General features: G+C 40.2%; 1 long non-coding RNA gene across 1 annotated transcript; it reads right to left on the bottom strand.

The window, feature by feature from the left end:
• Nucleotides 1-3,511: 3,511 nt before the first annotated feature.
• Nucleotides 3,512-5,156, bottom strand: LOC120246382. Its single transcript, XR_005532034.1, has 3 exons — nt 4,988-5,156; nt 4,256-4,369; nt 3,512-4,163 (listed from the first exon to the last, which is right to left on the bottom strand). It is a non-coding gene; the product is annotated as an uncharacterized LOC120246382 (long non-coding RNA).
• Between the last annotated feature and the right edge of the window lie 1,076 nt (nt 5,157-6,232).

The following is a 6,232-nucleotide window of genomic DNA, read 5'->3' as shown; positions in this document are numbered from 1 at the left end:
AGTGGGACAGCTGCCTGTAAAAGGGTTGGGCTAAGTTACAAACGCTGAGAAACGATGCTGGTTCCGTGGGAATGACACTGGTGTGAGCATGTCACAAAGGTTACTATTTTTTAAGCTGAAGTATAGTTAACATATAATGTTTCATTCGTTTCAGGTGTATAACACAGGGACTCAATAATTCTATTACTCAGTTCTCACGATGATAGTGTAGTCAACACCTGTCACCATCTATTACACTGTTACTGACCATATTCTCTATGCTGTACTTTTCATCTCTAGGACTTATTTTATAGCTGGAAGTCTCTACCATTTGTTTTTAATGGACTTGGTCCCTTTTTGCCCACGTTTTCCCCCCTAACATGCTATCATGATCAAAATCTACTAATTCTAATTGGGTTTTTTACGAAGTTTTTCTGTATATCCTTAAAAACTAAGCACTAAATGTGGAGCACACTAAGTAGTAAAATAAAAATAATCTGGGGGCACCTGGGTGGCTCAGTTGGTTAAGTGTCTGGCTGCTGGTTTCAGCTCAGGTCATGATCTCACAGTTCATGGGTTCGGGCCCCACATCGGGCTCCATGCTGACAGAGCAGAGCCTGCTTGGAATTTTTTTTTCTCTCTCTCTCTCCCTCCACCCCTGGCTCCTCCTGTGCGCTTGTGCTCCCGTGCATGCTCTCACTCTCTCTCAAAAATAAGTAAACAAAATTTAAAAAAACTCAAGTGAATTTTTTTATTTTTAATACTGGCACTGGTAACTATTCTATATGCTAGTTTCTACAGTCTTCATCCTCCTAAATTAACAGCTATGTTCCTTTTCTTCCCAAATATACACTTACAAAATGAAGCTCTCAATCACATAAAAAAATTTTGCGACAAATTTAGCAAAGAAATAATTTCTCTAACAGAAACACCTGTTTTCCCAAGTCAGAAATGCCTGGCTGACTGACCACACAGAAAATGCTCAATAAATGTTTACTAGACTGATCTTAATCTGATGACTCTAAAATACTTTTGTTTCACTGGAAACATGTTTCCCCTACAGCATTATTTAAGTATATTAGTGCCCCCCTTCAAATCTCTATTAATATTTATAAGAATGTAAACTGCTTCAAGTAGAACTTTCGACTTAGAGAGACTCTTGGACATTTCTACTTTACAGAGGAGATAACCAGAGCAAAGGAATGTTAAACACTTGACCAAGGTCATGGAGTTATCAAATGTAGGTCCAAACTACAACTCTTGTCACCCATGTCACCTGAAACCCAGTTCAAGGGCTTTCACCCCACACCACCAAGCACTGAATATGATCATGCTGACAGATGAGGGGGGCAAGCAGCAATTAACCACTGAATTTAAGTGGACTTTAGAAAAAGTCTTTACGGTTAAATGAAATCATGCCTGTAAAGGTCTTAGCTGATTTTACCTTAAAATGGGTATTTTAAACACTTGTTAAATGGAACTACTCCTGGCGTAGCAGAATTCAGAGATGCAATGTGGAGTAACGGAGAGCCGGTGGGCTTTCAAATCAGATGCACCTGGGCTCCACCGGAAGTGCTCACTCATGGGCTTAAGTACTCTGGGCCAATCTCCTGAACTTTCTATACATCTGCTTTCTCACAAGCAAAATGGGGATAATGAAGCAATAAAGCATACCAAATATCAGATAAGCAGAGGCATTTGTTAGTACTAACAATGAATTTATAGTCTGTTCTCTGGTGCCTGGAATCAAGAATATAAAGAATTAAAAGAGCTGTCTCCTGTGAGGAACTCTATCCCCCTGCACCAGAAGGGAGGAGGCCAGGCCCACATCACGTCCCCCTGTGGCACTCCTAGGCCGCGCTCACGCGAGACCTCACGCACGCCCTCCCCCGCACTGACATTTCAGTCACGTGCCCTTACGCTGCTGCCTCCTGGGTGTTCAGACACCTCCCCTTGTAGCACCCTGCTTATGTCTTTTTCTCTCTAGGCTCCCCTGTTTTTAAAAACCCTCCCTTCACGCACTTCATTCTCTCAAGCACCTGATTTTGACTAGAAAGGTACAGACTACTTAGCAGATTAGCTTGTCTGTCTCAGGCAGCATTCCCAAATTCTGTTCTGTGGAACACCAGCCTCTAAGACGCTTCGGGGTAAAAAGGTCAAATAAGTTTGAGAAATGCTAGAGACTAAATTCCACTACACAGATGCCCGCTGGCAGATGAGGCGTCTCACCGTCTGTCTCCTCGGCACTTCTGGTTCCCTTCTACCCTAAGGCCTTCTACCGCAAGCACCTCCGCCTCGGCCTGAGGACCCTCTGTCCGGAGCTTGCTCTGCCAGCCTCCGGACAGTCACAGGACTCACGCAGCCACGAGTAGTATCTGCAACCGACGGCAGGTGGGAGCTGACAGGTACATCTACTCCAGCGCCCTTGTCCTCGAGCGGCACAGCCCTGAGATGGATTCTACAGTTTTCCAGAGGTCCCTGGCAGGAGAGGACCCCAGACACCAACGCCAATGACGCGCTCTTTAATGCATCCTATGTCTACTGGCTTTCTCCCTTCTGTCTGATTTCCCTAAAACCTTACTGGCATTTCATAGGACCATCTTTGGAATAAACTACTTGTCTTAGGATCTGTTTTTCTTTCCTCGAGATTCATGACACACACTAGCAATATTAGCTATGAGAAATCTTTGGGGGAAAGGAATTCATTTAACTATATTTAGTCAGAAATTTTATTTAGTAAGTTTCCCAAATTTATTTGTCATGGGAATCTTTTTATTCACTCATTCATTCATGTGTTTATGTAGGTTCCAGGGGACCCCATTTATTTATTTCCTTCTTTCTGTAAGTAGGCTCCATGCCCAGTCTGGGTCTTGAACTCACATCCTCGTGATCCAGAGTTGCATGCTCTACCATCTGAGCCAACGAGATGCCCCATGAGAACCTTTTTAAAAGGGTGAGAGTTTTGATCCTATGACACTAGTGTTCCTCTTTGGTATATACTTTGGGAAATGCTAGTGAAGCATTAATGATTGACAGATTAAAGTATTATCCCTCTCAGAGGTATCATAACAGCTTCTGCAAATCAGTACTTTCTCACTGAAAGACCTGGGTCCCTTTAGATAAGAAGTTCAGGTTCTATGGTACATGTGATGGAAAATAATTTGAAGTGTGTGTCTTATGTCAAGCCCTTCAAATCAAGTCAGGTTGGTAACTGTCTACTCTGCTATCAAGAGCTAACAGGAAATTATGGGTAGGTTTGTTGGTTCAACAGTATAGTCCAAAGACTTATAGGACAGTGAAGGCGGTATCTGGGAAGATGATAGTCATGTCCTGAAATTGCTCTAGAGAAATAAAAAATCTTTAGGAAAAATGAGCTCAGACCAAAACCATCAGATGCCTAGGACTGCAATATTCCTTAAGATAGCTGAGGAATAAAATCAACAGTGATCAGAATTTTAAATACTTAAGACTTGAATTACTCTTTAATCTCCATAAAAAGAGGTTCCATGATACAGGAATATAGACTGGAAATACTCTGGAAAGCAGTCTTGGTTTACCTTTAATACAAACACTGGCAATAGCCATGTACTCACTCTACTGTCCAGGCTGGACCCCACCAGAAGGAAGTGGCAAGAAGTCTTGTGAATAGACAGTACGTGGGAGGTGAGTGAGGGGGTAAAAGGTCAGCGTGATAAGAGCATGCTTAGAGCAAGGTGGGACAGTTCACCTCCAGAACCTGATTTCTGCCATCTACAGCAGTTTTCTTCCCAACTCTACAACATAATGTACACTATCTCTTTTGTCATCACACTGTCCTCTCTCATGGCCATTTTCCAGATGCTGAGATAGCAAATATTTCAAAATCAGTTGCAATGGATTGACACTAAAACATGCCACTTTTGGGGTCAATGCTGCTATTCTGAAAATCTCACTTATAAAATGTTAATAAGTGAGATACAAATCAATAAAGAGAATTTCAAATAATCCTAATCCTTCTAGGAGTGCATTCTCTGTATTAAAAACAACACAAACAGAAAACTAGCGTGGAGTGAGAAAATGTGGTAAAGGAGTACTGAGAATCGAACGTGGCCGTGCACTGGAGGTGTCTGACATTTCCATCTTCATCAAGGGGGATTCTGTCAAGTAGCAACTCAAACTCTTCACCAGTAATCTCCACCCCAAACCTGAAACAAATAGCAGTTAGCATCAGTCACCCCCCAAGTTCACATCTGGGTCAACCGTACCCACAATACCCTAAGCATATGGCTGCCATTACCGCTTTGTTATTGCTGCAGTCCTCAAGATCAAGAGCACCACGTGAATATCAGAGGTTAATCAGGGTGTTGATCGCTTCAGCTTTCTCAAAGAAAGAGATTCTACCACAGAATCCCTGCATTGGTGGTGCACAGAAATAGAAATACCGGCATGTTGAATTGTGTGTGATTGTCTTCTGTAAGAAGTTATTCATTACGCTAAAACACTGGTATCGCTTAAACAAGTTAACTCTGAAAGGCCTTTCAATTGGACTGCTTAGCATGAAAGAAAAGGTAGAGAAAAAAAGTGCCTTTCGAAAAACAGCTTCCTAATGCTCTTGCAAAGCATTTCATAATGGCTTTAAAGACATTTTGCATACAAATATTTAAAAAGTGGCAGTGTTTATTCATCAGCAAGAAAGTGTTTTCATCTCCCAAGAACAATCAAAACATAATCCTTGAATTACTGGCATAAATAAGAATGACTTAAGCAATAATAATGAACAAGGCATTCATTCATCATTCTGCAAAGCTGATAAGACCCAGCTGACTTTTGGAAAAGAGGAAGAATAGATTTTCTTTAGGCAATGCTATGAAAGAATAACACGAGAAAGGGGTTTCTCCCCCAGTTTCATTATGACTTCCTTGATAATTATGAAACAAAACATATACACCAACAAGAATAACACAACAAAAATGGCTTTTTCACAGGCTACAAAGAATTGAGTTATCACATATTTGTATTTCAGAAGTACCTGAATGTGCATAGTGTCTCAGAGGCTTTGCAGTTGGATGTCCTTTTTTCACTTGCATCAAATTAGGGCGGGGAGGACAGAATCAGTTATTCAATGAAACACATAATACTTTTTATCTTATTCCTTGCTTTTCTTTTTTCTTCTGCATTTCTTTAGCAATGATGTTACTCGTACTAATGAGTAAATCTATGGCATTTTCCTGAGAAGTTAAAATTAATTCTCAGGTTTTATTTGGATTTAAATTCTTAAAGTCAGTACTTACAAAAGAAAATAAACAGGTTTCTCCTAGGCATACTGGAAAAAATGCCACACCAGAAAGTCAAGAGAACTGAATCTATTCTGTTCATAGCTATGTACTCATGGCAAAAACACTAGACTGTCATATTTCAGTTCTCTCAAGTCTCAAATGGTCTGTAAATTCTCTGTATCTTACTTAGTGGCTACAGGATTAGGAGAGAATGAAAATAAAAGTGCCATGAAAAACGAGAATATCATAAAAATACTATGTATTGTGAAAAAATATTGGGTATTGTCTATTATTATTACTGACAGAGAGGACAGTTTTAAAAATCTTCAAAAAAATACTGGAATGTGGGGCTTAAACCTAACAGTGACACAAGTAGCGCTTTTTCTCCAGAGGTCTTCCTTCTGAGTGGAATATGGCATCATGGAAAAAGCGTGGGATTCAGATTAACTGGACCAACATCTGAATCCAGCCCTGCATTTAGCTGTATGTAGCCTTGGGCAATTAACTTAATTCCCAGAGCCTCAGTTTCTGTACCTATAAAAAGAAAGGTTACTTAGAAAACTGAAAAAATTAATACGTCATACGCACATACTCTCTGTAATGTGAAGTATATTTTCAGCGGGGGAGGGGGGAGGCGGTTTGTATTTTCTTAAATTACCTTCCTTTTATTGATGGATAAACTGAAGCTTTCTCTAACCACTTCAATCCTACCTCAGTGACCTAGTTACTATATCATGCCTTTTTTATTACTATTTTCCTTATCCTTTGCTTTAAAATAGGTACCCTGGCTGCCATGCATACCACTGTATCCCTAGAACTTGTAACAATGACCAGAAAGTGCTCAATATTTAATAAATGAATAACTCATGTCTCTTATAAGAGGATATGTGTTCATAAAAAGAGGAACTCTTAAAAGCTACCATTCCTTTATCCATTCTAATAGAAGGTAGCTGGATGGCCCACAACAGTAAAAAATTAAAGTCAGATATATTTGCTTT

Source organism: Hyaena hyaena, unplaced genomic scaffold, assembly GCF_003009895.1.
Source record: "Hyaena hyaena isolate Hyena2069 unplaced genomic scaffold, ASM300989v1 scaffold_467, whole genome shotgun sequence".
Taxonomy (NCBI): Eukaryota; Metazoa; Chordata; class Mammalia; order Carnivora; family Hyaenidae; genus Hyaena; species Hyaena hyaena.
This window is presented reverse-complemented; position numbering and strand designations above follow the sequence as displayed.